General features: G+C 41.0%; 1 pseudogene; it reads left to right on the top strand.

Annotated features, from left to right (window-relative positions):
- The first annotated feature begins 3,413 nt into the window (after positions 1-3,413).
- Positions 3,414-10,934, top strand: LOC122693180 (annotated as a pseudogene).
- The last annotated feature ends 11,575 nt before the right edge of the window (positions 10,935-22,509 follow it).

The raw sequence follows: 22,509 nt of genomic DNA, 5'->3' as shown, positions 1-22,509 counted from the left end.
TAGATGTGTGATACTCAATGTTGCTTTATTTTGCTTTTCCATAATAATGTGATATGTAAAGTATTTTCATATGCTATTTACCATCTGTCTATCTTCTTTGATGAGATGCTTTGTACATCTTTAAATCAGCTTGTCTATTTCCTTATTGTTGAATTTTTTGTGTTCTTTGTACCCAGTAACAGTCTTCATCTGATATATCTTTTGCAATTTTTTTTTTTCTCCCAGCCTGTGGCTTATCTTCTCATTCTCTTCATAGTATTTTCTGCAGAACAAACTTTTTGTTTTAATAAAGTTTGCTAATCAATTATTTCTTTCATGAATTGTGTTTTGGTATTGCATCTGACCAGTCACAACCATAGGAAAGGTAATACAAATTTACTCTGGTGTTATCTACTAGGATTTTTATACTTGTATTTTATATTATGTTCACGATCTACTTTGAGTAGTTTGAGTAATGACTATGTATCATTTTCCTTTATTTATTTGTGTAGAGATATCTAGTTACTTCAGCCTGCACCATTTGTTGAAAAGATTATCTTTGCTCCATTGTATAACTTTGCTCCATCATCAAAGATGAAATGAGTGCTTTTAAATTTAGTTCAATTCAGTCAGTCAGTTATGTGCAACCCTTTGGCACCCCATAGAATGCAGCATGCCAGGCTTCCCTGTCCATCACTGACACCTGAAGTTTGCTCAAACTCACATCCATCGAGTCGGTGATGCCACCCAACCATCTCATCCTCTGTCATCCAACTCTTCCTGCCTTCAATTTTCCCCAGCATCAGGGACTTTTCCAATGAGTCAGTTCTTCACCTCAGGTGGCCAAAGTATTGGAGCTTCAGCTTTAGCATCAGTCCTTCCAGTGAATATTCAGTACCAATTTCCTTTAGGATTGACTGGCTTGATCTCCTTGCAGTCTAAAGGACTCTCAAGAATCCTCTCCAACATCATAGCTCAAAAGCATCAATTCTTAAGTTCTCAACTTTCTTTATGGTCCAACTCTCACATCCATACATGAGAAATGGAAAAAAGATATCCTTGTCTATATGGAAGTTTGTCAGTAAAGAAATATTTCCACTTTTTAACATGCTGTCTAGGTTGGCCATAGCTTTTCTTCCAAGAAACAAGTGTCTTTTAATTTTATGGCTGCAGTCACAATCTGCAGTGATTTTCGAGCTCAAGAAAATGAAGTCTGCCACTGTTTCCATTGTTCCACCATCTATTTGCATATAGAGATGGGACTGATTCCACAATATGAGTTTTTTTAATGTTGAATTTGAAGCCAGCTTTTTCACTCTCTTCTTTCACTCTCATCAAGAGGCTCCTTAGTTCCTCTTCATTTTCTGCCATAATGGTGTTGTCATCTGCATATCTGAGATTATTGATATTTCTGATTCCAGCTTGTGCTTCACCCAGCCCAGAATTTCGCATGATTTACTCATTCTGCATAGAAGTTAAATAAGCAGGATGACAATATACAACTTTGACATACTCCTTTTCCAATTTGGAACCAGTCTGTTGATCCATGTCCAGTTCTAACTGTGGCTTCTGGACCTACATACAGACTTCTCAGGAGGCATGTAGGGTGGTCTGCTATTCCCAACTCTTGAATAATTTTCCACAGTAAGTTGTGATTCACACAGTCAAAGGCTTTAGCATAGTCAGTAAAGCAGAAATAGATATTTTTTTTTCTTGAATTATCTTGCTTTTTCTATGGTCCAAAGGATGTTGGCAATTTGATCTCTGGTTCATCTGCCTTTTCTAAATCCAGCATGAACATCTGGAAGTTCTCAATTCATGTACTGTTGAGGCCTAACTTGGAGAATTTTGAGCATTATTTTGCTAGTGAGTGAGATGAATGCAATTGTTTGGTAGTTTGAGCAATCTTTGGCATTGCATATCTTTGGGACTGGAATGAAAACTGACCTTCTCCAGTCCTGTGGCCATTTCTGAGTTTTCCAAATTTGCTGATATATTGAGTGCAACACTTTCACAGCATCATCTTTTAGGTTTTGAAATAGCTCAACTAGAATTCCATCACCTCAATGAGCTTTGTTTGTAGGGATGTTTCCTAAGGCCCACTTGGTTTTGCATTCCAGAATGTCTGGCTCTAAGTGACTGATCACTTATCTGGGTTATGAAGATATTTTTTGTATAGTTCTTCTGTGTACTCTTGCCACCTCTTAATATCTTTTGCTTGTGTTAGGTCCATACAATTTCTGTCCTTTATTGTGCCCATCTTTGCATGAAATGTTCTCTTCTTATCTGTGATTTTCTTGAAGAGATCTCTAGTCTTTCCCATTCTATTGTTTTCCTTTATTTCTTTGCACTGATCACGGAGAAAGGCTTTCTTATCTCTCCTTGCTATACTTGGGAACTCTGCATCCAAATGGGTGTATCTTTTCTTTTCTCCTTTGCCTTTAGCTTCTCTTCTTTTCTCAGCTCTTTGTAAGGCCTCCTCAGACAACCATTTTTCCATTTTCCATTTCTTTTTCTTGGAGATGGTTTTGACCATCTTGTTGTACAGGTGGTGTCCTGTACAACATCGCAAATCTCTGTTCATAGTTCTTCAGGGACTCTGTCTATCAGAAGTAATCCCTTGAATCTATTTGTCACTTCCAGTGTACAATCGTAAGATATTTGATTTAGGTCATACCTGAGTGGTCTAGTGATTTTCCCTTCTATCTTCAATTTAAGTCTGAATTTTTGAATAAGGAGTTCAGGATCTGATGCACAGTCAGCTTCTGTCTTGTTTTTGCTGACTGTGTAGAGCTTGTCAATCTGTGACTGCAAAAAATACGATCAATCTGATTTGAGTATTGATCATTTGGTGATGTCCATGTGTAGAGTCATCATTTATATTGTTGGAAGAGGGTGTTTGCTATGATAAATGTGTTCTCTTGGCAAAATTCTGATAGCCGTTGTCCTGCTTCATTTTGTCCTCTGAGGCCAAACTTTCCTGTTACTCTGGTTAACTCTTGACTTCCTACTTTTGCACTCCAGTCCCCTATGAGGAAAAGGATATCTTTTTTGGATGTTAGTTCTAGAAGGTCTTCTGGGTCATCATTGAACCATTCAACTTCAGCTTCTTTGGCATTAGTGGTTGAGGTATAGACTTGGATTACTGTGATATTGAATGGTTTTTCTTGGAAACAAACAAAAATCATTCTGTAATTTTTGAGATTTCACTCAAGTACTCTTCGGACTCTTTTGCTGACTATGAGGTCTACTCCATTTCTTCTATGGGATTCTTGCCCACAGTAGCAGATATAATGGTCATCTGAATTAAATTTGCCCATTGCAGTTCATTTTGCTTCACTGATTCCTTAAATTTTGATGTTCATTCTTGCCATCTCCTGTTTGACCACTTTCAATTCTGTGACGGTGCAAGAGCGGCTGAAAGGAGCTAGCCCATGTCCGAGGTCAGGGGCAGCGGCCTAGAGGAGCAACTCCACATCCAAGGAGCGGTGGGTACGCAGATGCAGGAGGGCCAAGAGGAGCTACTCCACGTTCAAGGTCAGGAAGGGCGACCTTGTCCAAGGTAAGGAGCAGCCGTGAAGAGAGACCCCACGTCCAAGGTAAGAGAAATCCCAGTAAGAGGGTAGGTTTTGCAAGAGGGCATCAGAGGACAGACACACTAAAACCATAATCACAGAAAACTAGCCAATCTGATCACAGGACCACAGTCTTGTCTAACTCAGTGAAACTAATCCATGCCGTGTGGGGCCACCCAAGATGGACGGGTCATGGTGGAGAGGTCTGACAGAATGTGGTCCACTGGAGAAGGGAACGGTAAACCACTTCAGTATTCTTGCCTTGAGAACCCCATGAACAGTATGAAAAGGCAAAATGATAGGATACTGAAAGAGGAACTCCCCAAGTCGGTAGGTGCCCAAAATGCTACTGGAGATCAGTGAAGAAACAACTCCAGAAAGAATGAAAGGATGGAGGCAAAGTGAAAATAATACCCAGTTGTGGATGTGACTGGTGATAGAAGCAAGGTCTGATGCTGTAAAGAGCAATATTGCATAGGAACCTGGAGTGTTAGGTCCATGAATCAAGGCAAATTGGAAGTGGTCAAACAGGAGATGGCAAGAGTGAATGTCAACATTCTAGGAATTAGCCAACTAAAATGGACTGGAACAGGTGAATTTAACTCAGATGACCATTATATCTACTACTGTGGGCAGGAATCCCTTAGAAGAAATGGAGTACCATTCATGGTCAACAAAAGAGTCTGAAATGCAGTACTTGGATGCAATCTCAAAAATGACAGAATGATCTCTGTTCGTTTCCAAGGCAAACCATTCCATAGCACCATAATCCAAGCCTATGCCCCAACCAGTAATGCTGAAGAAGCTGAAGTTGAATGGTTCTGTGAAGACCTACAAGACCTTTTAGAACTAACACCCCCTAAAATATGTCGTTTTCATTATAGGGGACTAGAATGCAAAAGTAGGCATTCAAGAAACACCTGGAGTAACAGGCAAATTTGTTCTTGGAGTATGGAATGAAGCAGGGCAAAGGCTAGTAGAGTTTTGCCAAGAGAACACACTGGTCATAGCATACACCCTCTTCCAATAACACAAGAGAAGACTCGACACATGAACATCATCAGATGGTCAACACAAAAATTAGACTGATGATATTCTTCACAGCCAAAGATGAAGAAGCTCTATATAGGCAGCAAAAACAAGACTGGGAGCTGACTGTGGCTCAGATCATGAATTCCTTATTCCCAAATTCAGACTTAAATTGAAGAAAGTAGGGAAAACCACTACACCATTCAGGTACAACCTAAATTAAGTCCCTTATGATTATGCAGTAGAAGTGAGAAATAGATTTAAGGGACTAGATCTGATAGACAGAGAGCATGATTAACTATGGATCGAGGTTCATGACATTGTACAGGAGACAGGGATGAAGACCATCCCAATGGAAAAGAAATGCAAAAAAGCAAAATGGCTGTCTGAGGAGGCCTTACAAATAGCTGTGAAGAGAAGCTGAGAAGAGAAGCAAAAAGCAAAGGAGAAAAGGAAAGATATTCCCATTTGAATGCAGAGTTCCAAAGAATAGCAAGGAGACATAAGAAAGCCTTCCTCAGTGATCAATGCAAAGAAATAGAGGAAAACAACAGAATGGGAAAGACTAGAGATCTCTTCAAGACAATTAGAGGTACCAAGGGAACATTTCATGGAAAGATGGGTTCGATAGAGGACAGAAATGATATTGACCTAACAGAAGTAGAAGATGAGGTGGCAAAAATACACAAAAGAACTGTACGAAAAAGATTTTCATGACTCAGATAACCATGATGGTGTGATCACTCACCTAGAGGGAGACATCCTGGAATGTAAAGTCAAGTGGGCCTTAGAAAGCATCACTATGAACAAAGCTAGTGGAGGTGATGGAATTCTAGTTGAGCTATTTCCAATCCTGAAAGATGATGCTGTGAAAGTACTGCACTCAATATGCCAGCAAATTTGGGAAACTCAGCAGTGGCCACAGGACTGGAAAAGGTCAGTTTTCACTCCAATCCCAAAGAAAGGCAATCCCAAAGATTGCTCAAACTACTGCACAATTACACTCATCTCCAACACTAGTAAAGTAATGCTCAAAATTCTCCAAGCCAGGTTTCAGCAATACATGAACCATAAACTTCTGGATGTTCAAGCTGGTTTTAGAAAAGGCAGAGGAACCAGAGATCAAATTGCCAACTTCTGCTGGATCATTGAAAAAGCAAGAGAGTTCCAGAAAAACATTTATTTCTGCTTTATTGACTATGCCAAAGCCTTTGACTGTGTGGATCACAACAAACTGTGGAAAATTCTGAAAGAGATGGGAATACCAGAACACCTGACCTGCCTCTTGAGAAACCTGTATGCCTGTCAGGAAGGAACAGTTAGAACTGGACATGGAACAACAGACTGGTTCTAAATAGGAAAAGGAGTATGTCAAGGCTGTATATTGTCACCCTGCTTATTTAACTTATATGCAGAGTACATCATGGGAAACGCTGGGCTGGAAGAAGCACAAGCTAGAATCAAGATTGCCAGGAGAGATATTAATAACCTCAGATATGCAGATGACACCACCCTTATGGCAGAAAGTGAAGAGGAACTAAAAAGCCTCTTGATGAAAGTGAAAGAGGAGAGTGAAAAAGTTGGCTTAAAGCTCAACATTCAGAAAACTGAGATCATGGCACCTGATCTCGTCACTTTATGGGAAATAGATGGGAGAACAGTGGAAACAGTGTCAGACTTTATTTTGGGGCGCTCCAAAATCACTGCAGATTGTTTTTTCTGCCATGAAGTTAAAAGACGCTTGCTTCTTGAAAGGAAAGCTATGACAAACCTAGATAGCATATTAAAAAGCAGAGACATTACTTTGCCAACAAAGGTCCATCTAGTCAAGGCTATGGTTTTTTCACTGGTCATGTATGGATGTGAGAGTTGGACTGTGAAGAAAGCTGAGTGCCAAAGAATTAATGTTTTTGAACTGTGGTGTTGGAGAAGACTCTTGAGAGTCCCTTGGACTGCAAGAAGATCCAACCAATCTATCCTAAAGGAGATCAGTCCTGGGTGTTCACTGGAAGGACTGATGCTGAAGCTGAAACTCCAGTACTTTGGCCACCTGATGTGAGGAGTTGAAAATACCCTGATGCTGGGAGGGATTGGGGGCAGGAGGAGAAGGGGATGACAGAGGATCAGAATGGCTGGATGGCGTCACCGACTCGATGGACATGAGTCTGAGTAAATTCCGGGAGTTGGTTGTGGACAGGGAGGCCTGGTGTGCTGCGATTCATGGGGTCGCAAAGAGTTGGAAACGACTGAGCGACTGAACTGAACTGAACTGGTGGACCTAACATTCCAGGTTGGAGTATGCAATATTGTTCTTTACTGCATTGGACTTTACTTCCATCACCAGTCACCTCCATATGCAGGTGTTGTTTTCATTTCGGCTTCATGTTTTCATTGTCTGGAGTTATTTTTCCACTCTTCTCCAGTAGCTTATTGGTCACCTTTCAATTTGGAGGATTTCATCTTTCAGTGTCATACCTTTTTGCCTTTTCATACTGTTCATGGAGTTCTCAAGGAAATAATACAGAAGTGGATTGCCATTCCCTTCTCCAGTGGACCACATTTTGTCGAAACTCTCCACCATGACCCATCCTTATTTGGTGACCTGATAAGGCATGGCTCATAGTTTCATTGAGTTAGACAAGCCTGTGATCTACGTGATCAGTTTGGTTAGTTTTCTGAAATTGTGATTTTGATTCTTTCTGCCTGTCTGCCCTCTGACAGATAAGGATAAGAGGCTTGTGGAAGCTTCCTGATGGAAGAGACTGACTGTCTCTTGTTCTGGGTCTTATTCTCATGGGCAGGGCCATGGACAGTAAATCTTTAATACAATTTTCTGTTGATGGGTGTGACTGTGTTCTCTCTCTGTTATTTGGCCTGAGGCCAAACTATGGTATGGGTAATCACAGTAAGAGACCTCCTTCACAAGGACTTATGCATGCACTGTTGTATTCATTGCTCCAACCCTGCAGCAGGATACTGTCCACTCTTGCCTCTGCTGTATACTCCTGGACACTCACAGGAAAATCTTGTTCAGTCTCTTGTGAGGACACTGCTCCTTTGTCCTTGTTCCTGGTGCACACATGGTTTTGTTTTTGGCCTCCAAGAGTCTGTTTCCCCAGTCCTGTGGAATTTCTGTAGACAAATCTCACTGACCTTCAAAGTCAAATTCTGAGTGTTCCCTTTGCCAGATCTCCAGGATGGTAAATCTGTTGTGGTTCCTAGAACTTTCTTACCAGTTTGCAAATTTCTTTGGCATAACTGTTCTGCAGTTTGTGGGCCATCTGCTCAGCAGCTCTATGGTGGACCTAGTGGTAACTTCCTCTAAGAGGGCTTATGCAACACACTGTGTGCCCCAGGTACTTTGCAGCCAGAGCCCCTGTTCCCGTTCCAGGTCACTGCTGACACATGCCTCTGCATGACATGCTCAGACACTCAAAGGCAGGTCTGGCTCAGTCTCTGTGGGGTCTCTGGGTCCTGGGGTATGCAAGGTTTTGTTTGAGCCCTCTGAACGTCTCTCAGAGTATACTTATGGGATTTCTGAGCTCTCTACTCTATCTCATTGTTCTATTTGTTTATCCTTTCACTAATAGTACATTGTCCTGATTACTACAAACTGTATTGATTGTTACACCTTTATAGTAAGACTTGAAGTTTTGTAGTCCAGTTTTTCCACTTTGTTTCTCTCCTCCAATATGTGTCAACTATTCTGTCTTTGCCTCTACATGCACACTCTGGAATTAATTTATCAATATCCACAAAGTCACTTAGTGAAATTTTTATTTGGTTCACATTGAAACTGTGGTTTAATTTGGGAAGAACTGATGCACTAACAAATTGAGGTTTTGCATGGAAGACGTCTTATTTATGCAGGTCATTTAGTTCTTCCATCAATTTTATAATTTCTCATATAGATCTTGGACATATATTTTTAGATTTACACCAAAGTATTTCAGTTTTTAGGATATTGATATAAATGTTATTTTGTTTTTCATTTTAAATTCTACTTCTTTGTTGCTCTTGTATAAAAGCTGGCTGAATTTTGCATGTTAAACTTGTATTCTGCAATATTTCTATAAATACTTTTTAATTTCTCAATTTTTAAAAATTATTTTTTTTTTATTTTCTACAAGAGATAGTCAAGTTGTATTTGCAATAATACAGCTGCATTTATTCCTCCTAAATCTGTATACTTTTATTTCCTTTTCTTGTATCATTGCATAGCTAGAACTTCCAGTATAATAATGAAGTGATGAGAGTGGACATCCCTGCCTTGTTCAGATCTTATCAATAAAGCTTATCATTTCTCTACATTAAGCATGATGATAGACAAGGGTTTTCCTGTAGATGTTCTTTATCAAGTTGAGGAAACCCCTTCAACTCATAATTTGCTTAAAGTTCTTTATCATAAAAGGTGGAGAACTTTCTAAACTACTTGTTCTGCATCTATTGTAATTATTTGATTTTTATTCCTTAGTCTGATATGATGGATCACATTAATTGGCTTTCTAATGTTGAACCAGCCTTGCATAACTTGAATAAATCTCACTTTTTTGTGGTAACTAATCTTTTGGAACATTGTTGGATTTGACTTGTTAATATGTTGCTTAGAGTTTTTGCCTTTATGTTCATGAGATATTTTGGTCTATGCATGTGTGTGTGCTAAGTCACTTCTTTAGTTCAGTTGCTCAGTCATGTCTGATTCAGTTGCTCAGTCATGTCAGTTGCTCAGTCATGTCAGTTGCTCAGAAGTCTAAAGTCACTTCTTTAGTTCAGTTGCTCAGTCATGTCTGACCCAATGGACTGCAGCACCACAGACTTCCCTGTCCATCACCAAATACCAAAGCTTACTCAAACTCATGTCAATCAATGGATTCCAACCATCTCATCCTCTGTCATCCCCTACTCCTATTGCCTTCAACCTTTCCCAACATCAAGGTCTTTTCCAGTGAGTCAGTTATTTCCATCAGGCGGCCAAAGTATTGGAGACTCAACTTCAACATCAGTCCTTCCAGTGAATATTCAGGACTGATTTCATTTAGGATTAAGTGGTTGGATCTTCTTGCACTCCAAGAGACTCTCAAGAATCTTCTCCAACACCACAGTTCAAAAGCATCAATTCTTCAGTGTTCAGCTTCCTTTATAGTGCAATTCTCACATCCATACATGACTACTAGAAAAATCATAGCTTTGACTAAACAGACCTTTGTTAGCAAAGTAATGTCTCTGCTTTTTAATATGCTCTTTAGATTTGTCATAGCTTTTCTTCAGTAGTTTCCAACTCTTTGTGACCCTATTGAGTGTAGTCTACCAGGCTCCTCTGTCCACGCCATTCTCCAGGCAAGAATACTGTAGTGGGGTGCCTGGTCTAGCTCTGGCCCTGTCCTGATCCCTCAAGCTGGCCCACTCTGCCCCTGAACCACTGAGTGGTCCCCCGGGCACACAGCAGCCTCCAGAACAACCCCAGCTCATGAGGGCCGCCTGCCCGGCTGCTGGCCCTGGTGAAATGAAACTACCTGCCCCCGAGGAGGAGAGGAGGCTCAACAAGTTTCCAAAATTGATTCCAGCAGTTCATGAACCACTGGGCCCCGCCAAAGGTGGCTAAAAGCCAACAGGTTACAAACATGCTGCTAACTGTTACATACATGCTTTCCTCATTGTTCTGGCCATTGTGGGCAGAACCCTCCTTCACCGGCTTTCTGATGACTGCTGGGAAAAGAGAACAGCTTGGATTTATGGAATGGGCCTCTGTGCCCTCTTCATCATTTCCACAGATTTCACATCATGTCATGGAAAAAGAGCAACATAAGGACAGTGGAGCATTGCTTTCACATGTATGATAGAATGGCTATCTATTTCTTCATTGCTGCATCTCACACTCCTTGGGTAAATCTCCATGAATTTGGATCCCTGGTATCTCATGTGCATGGCAGCTGGAGGAACCATTTATGTATTTCTCTACCATGAAAAGCCTCCTGATGTAAACCAATCTCACATTCTTCCCCGGTTCCCTGATATGATTACTTCCTGGTCATCTTTGAGTACAAAGCACTAAGATGAAGATGTATTCCCCTTGGTCATTCAGTTTGGGAGGTATAATGGTTGAGCTCTTTATCTATTCCACTATGGGGTTTTCTCCAGCCTTGGTGGTAACATCAATGAACAACACCAATGGATTTCACAAACTTGCCTGTGGGGTTTAATTTTTTTTGCCTGGGAGTTGTGTTCTTCAAGAGTGATGGCATCATTCCATTTCCCCATGCCATCTGGCACCTATTCATGGCCATGGCAGCTGCAATGCATTACTATGCCAATTGGAAATATCTTTACCAAAGTCCTACTGCCTTTATGTGACATTTATGGTCAATCCTCAATTGGTCTCCAAACCAGTATTGTTTCAATTATGGCACTCAGGAGTGCAATAAGAGCTGAAAATTGCACAGAAGAAGAAAAAAAAGAAGACAACTGCTTTGACTTTGTTTATATCTTTTGAATATAATTATGAAAGTACGAAAGCTGTGTTCTGAAAATGTCCCCCTCACAGCAAGTAAACAAAATAGTGACTTAACTATTCATTCCATTTCACTCTCATGAACAACTCTGGAGAGACTTGGCTAACTGAAGTCTACAAACCAGAATTTTGTATTTTAATTTTACAGATTTTGCTACATGATTTTTCTAAATTACTAGACCAGATTGTAAAAGTCAGTGCAATAACAAAACTTCCTTAAGAGAAAATGATTCCTATCATTTTCCCACTCGTTGTGTAAAGAATCATTGACAGAACTTACACTACTTTTTACCATGTTTCATCTTAGCATGCATGGTTATTTTTTTAAATAAGAACTTCAGTTCTTTGTAAATTTTTTAAAAAAATACTTCATTGAAGTGCATTTCTGTGGTTCTTCATTCTGTGAATTTTTGCAGCAATCTGTCAACATTCCACAAATGAACAAACATTATACATCTTCTCTGATAGTTTTATTAAGCATGGAGAAATTGCCAATTTTTAAAAACTGCAAGTTTTCCAAAACTTTCCTGCCAACCTCTGACTCTGAATTCTGTACTGCTTTGGGCCACTTATTTGACCTAGTTTGGTTTCCCAGCAATAGAAAAGTATTTTGATATCACTAACTTTTTCAAAAGATTGAACTTTTTCTCTATGTCTCTGCCATGTCTCCTTCAGGGTCTTTTCCCACAGAATATGAGTATCTAGTCTGTATTAAGAGAGGATTGCTGGCTTGGCCATCTGCTGAACACTCCTGAAGAGCGTTATGAATTACAGTGAATAGTGGTCATGCCTGTCTGGTGCCAGTGGTTAAGTTATTGTCACTTAGCTTTATATTACCAGTTTGATAGTCATTTTAAGTTGTGGAGCCAAATGCACAAATTCACATTTCTACCTTTCCTCTGCATCTCTTGATACACTTTTTAACATAGAAAACTATTTAAAGCACTGTTTGACAAACTCATGTGTCTATTGTCCATCAGTTATATCCTGGTTCAGTGGAGTGATATTTAATATATTATTTTTTGTTTTCCTTCACTGTCTTATATTAAGATTAACATATTAGTTGCTTTTTGGTTAATCTGTTGGTGTTTTAATAAATAACCTTGCATTTAGATCTGGTGTTGATATTGCCTATTTTCTAGTGATGATTTGATCACTGGAATTGTTAGTTTGACAGTATACTGAACTCAGTTCATTGAAATTTTCTACTGATGTAGTTTTAAAGGAGGGCTTATTTTGTGTGTGCATATGTTTAGAACTCTGACTTTGGTAAGTTATAGGGGAATGAGGAACAGAAGAACTGCCTTTGCTGCTGAATTCTTAAATAGGCAAAAGTGAAAGTGATAGTCACTCAGTCATGTCTGACTCTTTGCAACACCAAATAGGCAAGGTACCCAGTGAAAACACCAACCAGACCATCCCTTTTGCATGATTCTTAACATCTGGATGCCTCTTGTTTTATTGTGTATATTTAATTTTAAGTATATTAACTTTTGTGGATTCATTTGAAATCTGCTCAAAAGTACCACTGTCAAAACCACTAAAGTGTAGGTAAAAACTTGTGCCATAGACTAAAATGAAATTGCTATCTGGACTTGCTAAAAAAGAAAAAAAAGAAATACTGGAGTGGGTTGCCTGTCCTCCTCCAGGGAGTCTTCCTCACCAGGGATCAAACCTGGGTTTCTTACATTTCCTGCATTGGCAGGTGGGTTCTTTACCACTAGCACCACCTGGGAAGCCCATATTGATCTATGTGCACACTCACTCAGTTGTGTCCAACTGTTTGTGACTACCTGGACTATAGCCCACCAGGCTGCTCTGTCCACGGGATTTCCCAGGATACTGGAGTGGGTTGACATTTCCTTCTCCAATATTGATCTATAGTAGTGCCTTTTTTTTTTTTTTTTTACAATGTCTTTGAATGGTTTTAGTGTTAGGGTAATGCTAGTCTGAAAGTTTGGGTTAAGAAGTATTGCCTCTGCTTCAGCATCTGGAAGATATTTGAGAATTGCTATATATTTTCCTTAAATATTTGGTGCAGTTTACTGGTAACCCATCATGCCACATCCAGCACAGTGGGTAAGAAAGACCTGAAATGGGGTGAGCACATAATGAAAAGACAGAAACATATAACTTGGTGAGCAGGGAGTCGGGGGGCCCTCCTGCTCTCCATGGCAGGAAGATAAAATGATTCCTTTCAGCTCACACTTTTATTGGCATAAGACACATGAAATCATTAGGGAATAGCTATACTGGGTAGTCTGATTAGCACACCATAAAGAGGGAGTAAAGTTAAAGCTCTGCTGTTGATCAGGAACATCTTGTCTTTTTGTTTTTTTCCATGGGGACAGAGGCAAGGGTAGGCAGTGAAGCGGAGCAGAAAGCACATCCAGCCCCAAGAATGTCCATTTGGCATGCTTACTAGGACAGAAACAAGGGTACAATTTGCTGCACACTCAAGTCATGGAGCAGGTTCTGGTCTCTGCTCAGCCAGGCTGCAACATCTCACCCTTTTTGACTGCAGGACTATCATGGTCAGTCCAGAATAATAATATAGTGCACTTTTTTTGTGTTAAATTTGGATGTGCCCTGTTAGGATCAGGGAACCAGTGAGAACTGTTGGTCTAAATTGAAGAGGAAGGGCCAAACCAAGTTAGTTCAGCTCAGTTGCTCAGTCATGTCCAACTCTTTGCAACCCCATGAACCGCAGCTCGCCAGGCCTCCCTGTCCATCACCAACTCCCAAAGTCCACGCAAACCCATGCCCATTGAGTCGGTGATGCCAGGTTAAGGGTCTACCTACTGGAGAGTGCTGCACTCAATATGCCAGCAAATTCGGAAAACTCAGCAGTAGCCCCAGGACTGGAAAAGGTCAGTTTTCATTCTAATTCCAAAGAAAGGCAATGCCAAAGAATGTTCAAACTACCGCACAATTACACTTATCTCACACACTAGCAAAGTAGTGCTCAAAATTCCCCAAGCCAGGCTTCAACAGTACATGAACCATGAAATTTCAGATGTTCAGGCTGGATTTAGAAAAGGCAGAGGCACCAGAGATCACATTGCCAACATCTGCTGAATCACTGAAAAAGCAAGAGAGTTCCAGAAAAATATCTACTTCTGTTTATTGACTTTACCAAAGCCTTTGTCTGTGTGTGTGTTAGTTGCTCAACTGTGTCTGACTCTTTGCAACCCCATAGACTGTAGCCCTACAGGCTCCTCTGTCCATGGGACAGAGGCAAGAATACTGGACTGGCTTGCCACTCCCTTCCCCAGAGGATCTTTCCAACCCAGGGATCAAATCCTGGTCTCCTGCATTGCAGGCAGATTCTTTACTGTTTGAGCTACAGGGAAGTCCTTAAAGTCTGTCTGTGTGGATCACAACAAACTTTGAAAAATTCTTCAAGAGATGGGAATACCAGACCACCAAACCTCCCTCCTGAGAAATCGGTATGCAGGTCAAGAAGCAACAGTTAGAATTGGACATGGAACAACAGACTGATTCCAAATCAGGAAAGGAGTGTGTCAAGACGGCATATTGTCACCCTGCTTATTTAACTTATATGCAGAGTACATCATATGAAATGCCAGGCTGGATGAAGCACAAGCTGGAATCAAGATTGCCAGGAGAAATATCAGTAACCTCAGATATGCCGATGACACCACCGTTATGGCAGAAAGCAAAGAAGAAATAAAGAGCCTCTTGATGAAATTGAAAAAGAAGAGTGAACAACTTGGCTTAAAAGTAAACATTCAAAAAACTAAGATCATGGCATCCAGTCCAATCACTTCATGGCAAATAGATGGGGGAACAATGGAAACAGTGACAGACTTTATTTTTTTGGGCTCCAAAATCACTGCACATGGTGACTGCAGCCATGAAATTAAAAGACACTTGCTCCTTGGAAGGAAAGCTATGATCAATCTAGATAGCATATTAAAAAGGAAAGACATTGCTTTAAAAACAGAGGTCCATCTAGTCAAAGCTATGGCTTTTCCAGTAGTCATGTATGGATGTGACAGTTGGACTATAAAGAAAGCTGAGGGCCAAAGAAATGATGCTTTTGAACTGTGGTGTTGGAGAAGACTCTTGAGAGTCCCTTGGACTGCAAGGAGATCCAACCAGTCCATCCTAAAGGAAATCAATCCTGAATGTTCATTGGAAGGACTGATGCTGAAGGTGAAACTCCAGTACTTTGGCCACCTCATGTGAAGAACTGACTCACTAGAAAAGACCCTGATGCTGGGAAAGATTGAAGGGGTTGGGAGAGAGGGGGATGACAGAGGATGAGATGGTTGAATGGCATCACCAACTCAATGGACTCTAGTTTGAGTAAGCTCTGGGAGTTGGTGATGAACAGGGAGGCCTGATGTGCTGCAGTCCATGGGGTCACAAGGAGTCAGACATGACTGAGTGACTGAAATGAACTGAATGGAGAATTTAGAACATAAGCCCAATACAAATCAGCATCTGCCCCAGTTACCGCTCATGAGACCAGTGCCACCATAGCCAATGTCATGGTCATGGTTTTAGGTATTTGTATGTGCAGGAGCATTTGTTTGCTCTTCTAACTGAGGCTCTTCAGTTGCCCCCAAGTCACAGGGGGTGCCTTAAGAGTGTGTGGTCCTGGTTCTCGCTCTGGGGTGGGGGGTCCATCTGGCATAACCTCTGGACTTTCTACATCACCCACTCACTGTGGGATCCCACATCTCCTGTGGTGCAAATGGAGGGTTCGTGGCATGGCTTGATGCACCTGCTTGATATCCAGCAAGGGCCTTGACTTGTTGAGACACAACCATATCCTCTTCCCCATGTTAGTAAGGGGGATGGTACTTTCCATGGACCACCTTCTGGTGCCTTCCACCAGACCTGTGGGTATCTCTGAAGGAGTATGTGAATACTGTTTCTAATATGAGGTTGATTTTTGGTCATTTGTTGTGAAAAAATTTAAGGTTAGGAGAGCTAAATGCAGACATGCAGGTGGAGATTTCCCTGCTCTTCCCCCTTTTTGTTTTAATAGCTGATTTTTAGGAGCATAATGTGCTCATTCAACAATAGCTTGGCCAGCTGGATTATATGGGATGCCTGTAGAGTGACCAACAGACCAGAAAGAACAGAAGGCTTTAAAACCTTTACTGGTGTAAGCGGGCCCATTGTCAGTTTTAAGTTTCTTGGCCTGCCCATATGAGCAAAAGTAGCTAATAAATGGCATTGGGCATGAATGGTGGTTTCACCGGGATGAGTAGAAGCCCAAAACATGTGAAAATAAGTATTGATAGAAACAGGGAGGTAGTTAAGGCATCCAAACTCAGGAAAATGGGTTACATCCATCTGCCAAATTTCATTTGGAGTAAGCCCTTGGGGGTTAACTCTGGGTGATGGAGGTTGATGAGCACTGACTTGTTGACAGGAAGGACAGGCTTGACTAATTTTTGTTGTTTGGGATTTAGTAATTTTGAACCGACATCTAAGGGAATGGGCAGATTGATGAAGAAGTTGATGAGATGAGTAAGCCTGTTTAAAAATGCGCATCATTAAAAGATCAGCCTGAGAACTGCCAAGGGTGAGAGGCCCCAGGAGGGGGGAGTAAGCTCAAACATGTGCAATGAAGAGAGGATAGGAACAGAAATGAACAACTTTTTTGAAGTTGGATAAATAGGAGGAATAATTTCTCAGAATTAACATGTTTAATTCTTGCAGTTTCAATAGACTTGGTCATTCCAACAATACAGGCAGAGTCACTAACAATATTAATAGGGTTCTTATCTTTAGAAACAACTACTGTAATTACTGCTCCTAGTTCCACCCACTGAGCCAAAGCATGGGGCATAACTAGGGTTTCTCATTCCTCAGGCCTGGCAATGCCTGCTTTGCCATTGTTAAAGCCATCTGTAAAATAAGTAGGAATGCCTGCCATAGGCATGGCCTTGGTGACTCTGGGCCACACAATGGGAGTTAGGGAAATAAATTGTAACAATTTATGTGCAGGAGGGTGACTGTTTAAAATGCCCACAAAGTCAGCGAAGGCAACCTGCCATGATAAGCAAGTTTGCCAAAGTTGCTATTGCTGAGTTTTGTCAAATGGAACATGAAGAGTTTGAGGATCAAAGCAAGTCAACTGGCGAGTATGTTTTCTTCCCTGCATAATTAAATTAGATATAAGGGTAACGTATTCCATCAGGGTTTTACCCTCTTGAGAATGCAGGAACAACTATTCTATGATGCCAAATGTAGGCTGTTCCTGAAATAAAACTCCTGTAGGGGTTTCTGGAGAAGCTATGACAATGAAGAAAATAGGATAATCATAATGAATACGATTAAGTTGAGCATTTTGAATGGCAATATTTACTATATCAAATTCCTTTTTAGCTTGTGGAGTCAGAGTTCGAGGGGAGGAAAGGACTGAGCCCCCTTTATGAGTCTCAAAGAGGTGTTTACGTAAACTAGTAGGAATGCCCAGAGCAGGGCACAACCAATTAATATCTCCTAAAAGCTTTTGAAAATAATTTAATGGTTTGAGATTTTCATATCTAATGGATACCTTTTGGGGCATAATGATGTGTTCTGAAACCCAATAACCTAAGTAGGAAAAGGGAGCTGCTTTTTGAATTTTTTCAGGCACTACATGTCGTCCCCGTAAAGTCATGTTTTGCTTGTTTGTTTTGTTTTTGTTTTTTGTATCACATTCTTTTATTTTTTTTTCCATTTATTTTTATTAGTTGGAGGCTAATTACTTTACAATATTGTAGTGGTTTTTGCCATACATTGACATGAATCAGCCATGAATTTGCATGTGTTTCCCATCCTGAATCCCCCTCCCACCTCCCTCCCTATCCCATCCCTCTGGGTCATCCCAGTGCACCAGCCCTGAGCACTTGTCTCATGCATCCAACCTGGACTGGTGATCTGTTTCATACTTGATAGTATACATGTTTCGATGCTGTTCTTTCAGATCATCCCACCCTCGCCTTCTCCCATAGAGTCCAAAAGTCTGTTCTATACATCTGTGTCTCTTTCTCTATCTTGCATATATGGAGATAAAAGCAAAAATAAACAAATGGGACCTAATTAAACTTAAAAGCTTCTGCACAACAAAGGAAACTATAAGCAAGGTGAAAAGACAGCCTTCAGAATGGGAGAAAATAACAGCAAATGAAGAAACAGACAAAGGATTAATCTCAAAAATATACAAGCAACTCCTGCAGCTCAATTCCAGAAAAATAAATGACCCAATCAAAAAATGGGCCAAAGATCTAAACAGACATTTCTCCAAAGAAGACATACAGATGGCTAACAAACACATGAAAAGATGTTCAACATCACTCATTGAGAAATGCAAATCAAAACCTCAATGAGGTACATTACATGCCAGTCAGAATGGCTGCTATCCAAAAGTCTACAAAGGTCATGTTGAACTTGGTGAAAAAGTGGATTTAGGAGAGACTCCTCTGGGGCAGCTAAGAATATGCCATCCATATAGCGAATGATGTAGACTTGAGGATAGAGGGATTGAGCTCCCCTCAGAGTGCTAGCCATGTATTATTGGCATAGCATAGGACTATTCATCATCCCCTGAGACAACAGTTTCCATTGGTACCATTTCATCGGAGCTTGTTGGTTAATACTGGGCATCGAAACATGTATACTATCATTTGCTGACCTTGAGGAATGCCTTGGAATGAATGAGAGAGAGCCATTACTTTAATTTCTCCTGAATAGTCTGGATCAATAAGGCCAGGAATAATTTGGAAGCCCTTAAGAGTAAGGCCACTTCTGCCCAAAATTAGTCCTATGGTCCCCTGTAGAATAGGGCCTCGGATCCCAGTAAGAATAGCTAAGGAGGGATCCGATTCACTAATCTGAACAGTTAGTCTGGTTGGGAGGTCCCAGACAGCATTTATACTGATAGCAGCTGAGGTTGGAAATACACTGAAGGGTGGAGGTCCTCACAGGGTATGCCCCCATTGTTTGTGGGGCCTGAGGCTGGCCCCTTGGCTATTTCCCAGCTGTAAAGGGAAACCGTTTTTATGAAATTTAGATCTGCATTGATTAGCCCAGTGATTGCCTTTCTGGAACCGAGGACATAGTCCTAGTGCTTTACTGTCACCAGTAGGCGGAGGTATTGTAACACCTGTTTTGGGCCAGAACGGCAATCCTTTTCCATATGTCTGGGCTTTCCACATTGAAAGCATTTGGCAGGGGAAGAGCTAAAATTATTTTTAAAGGCAGTAGAAATTGCTTGGGCTAGAATGGTTTGTTTGTGAGCCTGTGTACCAATATTTCAACAAAATAGGCAAGGCTGCCATTTTGATGAATAGGGTTAAGGGCAGCCTTGCAATCTTCATTGGCATTTTCATAGGCTAATTGTTTTAACAAAATGTCCTCCACTGTAGGACTGTTAATTTGATGGTGGAGAGCAAATGAGAGCCAGTCTACAAATTCAGTTCATGGTCTTCTCCAGGTCTCTGGAATATTTTAACAAATGAACCAGTAAGCTCCCCAGGGTCTGAAACTATCTGCCACGCCCTTCAGCAGTGTTTGGTAATCTGTTCATATGCTCCCAATAGTATACCTTCATATGTCAACTGGGCTATTGGACTGGTGCATTGTCCTGTTCTTGTGAGAATTTCAAAAGTAATATTATGTCCATTGGCCAAATTAATATGGGCTTGCTCTTGGCACAACTCAGTATAAGAGGCAAAAAATTGTAAACATTGGGGACCATTTAAAGCAGCTTTGGCTAACATCTTAACATCCTAAGGAGAGCATCTCCCATGCAAACAAACTTCCAATAATTCTTGTGTATATGGGGAATTAGCCCCATTCAACCTAATGCTAGATTTTAATTCCATTAAAACCTTGATGTCAAAAGTTTCATGTGTTGCAACAACCTGGGTGGAATCATTGGGGTCAGGCCTATAATCAATAGGGAAAGCAAGATCCTCAACATCCAAAGCACCAGAATGAAGGGCGGAGGTCATGGCCTGCTCAGTCAGCGGCTTGTCCTCCCGAGACATTTCTGGACCTGGTGGAGGCGGCAGTGGCAGAAAACGGTCCTAAGGCTTGGATGGCAAAGGGGCAGAAGGGTTAGCAGGAGCTGCCTCTGAGGACACCGCCTCCTCACATGTTTTGTCGGTCTGTAGAGGGTATGGGACTGATTGCACTAGCCCCCAGGTCGCAGATATCCTCACGGGTATGTTGATCCCCTCTCCTGTGTGCTTTTTAAATTTTCTCCCACTCGAGCCCAATTTTCAATATCTAGAGTGCCTTCTTCTGGAAACCAAGGATTATATTTAACCACCTCTTTTAGCAGTTGTGTCAATTGCTCCTCTCACCTGTGCTCCAGCAGTGAGCACAGGAGGAGGTGCTTTAAAAGCTGGAGATAATGTTTCTCAGCTTTACTCAAATCATTCCCCATTGTTACCCTGACTTTGTAAGACAAGGGACATCCCGCCCTTAGAGTCTGAGGGCCTGGTCGCGATCCAGGCTTCTCACTTACCGCTCACTTTCAGTTTTCCCCTTGGGAGAGTCCTTCCCGACTTCAGGTCCCCTTCGGGCGCCTCCTGCCGCCTCCAGCACAGAGGGTAAGAAAGACTTGAAATGGGACGAGCGCGTGAAAAGAGAGACACATGTACTTCGGTGAGTGGGCTGTCATGGGGCCCTCCTGCTCTCCGTGGCAGGAAGATAAAACAGCTCCCTTTAGCCCTCACTTTTATTGGCAGAAGTCACATGAGATGATTAGGGAATAGCTATACTGGGGAGTCTGATTAGCACACCATAAAGAGGGAGTAAAGTTAAAACTCTGCGGTTGATCAGGAACACCTTGTTTTGCTTCCATGGGGACAGAGGCAAGGGTAGGCAGTAAGCAGAGCAGAGAGCACGACCCGCCCCAAGAATGTCCATTTGGCGTGCTTACTAGGACAGTCACAAGGGCGCAGCTTGCTGCACCCTCGAGTCATGGGGCAGGTTCTGGTCTCTGCTCCACCAGGCTGCAACACATCCGGGCCCTGTATTTTGAAATAAATTGCAATGAAAGAAATCAGGCAAATACTTTGAAAAACAAAAAACATTTAATATTTTCACTTGAGGTGTTTTAAGCAGCATCATCTTGTTCATGCTTTGTAGCACTTCCCCGCCCCCCCCACCCCCCCTTTCGCAGTTGACTTAAAAAGACAATAGGATAAATATTACTCCACTAGAAGAGAGCAAGTGTGTGGTTCAGGCATTCAGTCATGTCCGACTGTTTGCAACCCCATGGACTGCAGCATGCCAGACTGTCCTGTCTGTTACTATCTCCCGGAGTTTGCTCAAACTCATGTCTATTGAGTTTATGATGTGATCTAATCATCGCATCCTCTGTCACCCCCTTTTCCTCCTGTCCTCAATCTTTCCTAGCGCTGAGGTCTAGTATCAAGGTCTTTTCCATTGAGTCAGCTCTTCTCATTAGGTGGCCAAAGTATTGGAGCTTCAGCTTCAATATCAGTCCTTCCAATGAATATTCAGGGTTGATTTCCTTTAGGATTGACTGGTTTGATCTCCTTGTTGTCAAAGGGATTCTCAAGAGTCTTCTTCAACCACAGTTCAAAAGCATCATTTGTTCAGTGCTCAGCCTTCTTTATGGTCCAACTCTCACATTTATACATGACTAGTGGAAAAACCATAGCTTTGACTATACAGACCTTTGTCCACAAAGTTTCAGTTGTCTTTGCTTTTAAATATGCTGTCTAGGTTCATCATAACTTTTCTTCCAAGGAGCAAGTTTCTTTTAATTTCATGACTGCAGTCACCATCTGCAGGGATTTTGGAGGTCAAGAAAATAAACAGAAGAGAGCAGGTCTAATATTTCTCTAATGAAGTACTGAAAGCTCATACTTGAGTACACCACTAGTAGATCACAGGACTCATGAAATAAGTTCTGAATTTGATAAAATAACTTGTAGCATATAATTCCATATAACTGTGATACATAAATTTAATGTTGATTTTGTACTTATTCATTTACTTCAACAAACATTTCTCATATAGTCGCCATAGCTGATCTCTGGTTCTAGATACTGGGAAGGATACAAGATATCCCTTTTAGACAAGGAAATTTGGATATAGTAAGATGAAAAAGATTAATAAAAAATGCAAAGAAAATGTGAAAGGTATTTTAAAAAATACCAAATGAAATTTTATAGATTTAAAGAGGTACAGGAGATAATTTAAATTGGAGGCAATAGCCAAATGTTTACAAGCTTAATATGCTTCATGTAATAGGTAGATTTTTTAATATGTGAGTATATCTGGATATGTGAATATTATAATATTCAAAATAAAATTTATTCCAGAGCTTAACACTCTAATTTGGATTGATTTTCAAAATAAAACTGTCAACATGATTATACTGTTTAGAGGCAGCATAATACTTACACTGAC

This window comes from Cervus elaphus, chromosome 5 (assembly GCF_910594005.1).
Source record: "Cervus elaphus chromosome 5, mCerEla1.1, whole genome shotgun sequence".
NCBI classification, from domain to species: Eukaryota; Metazoa; Chordata; class Mammalia; order Artiodactyla; family Cervidae; genus Cervus; species Cervus elaphus.
This window is presented reverse-complemented; position numbering and strand designations above follow the sequence as displayed.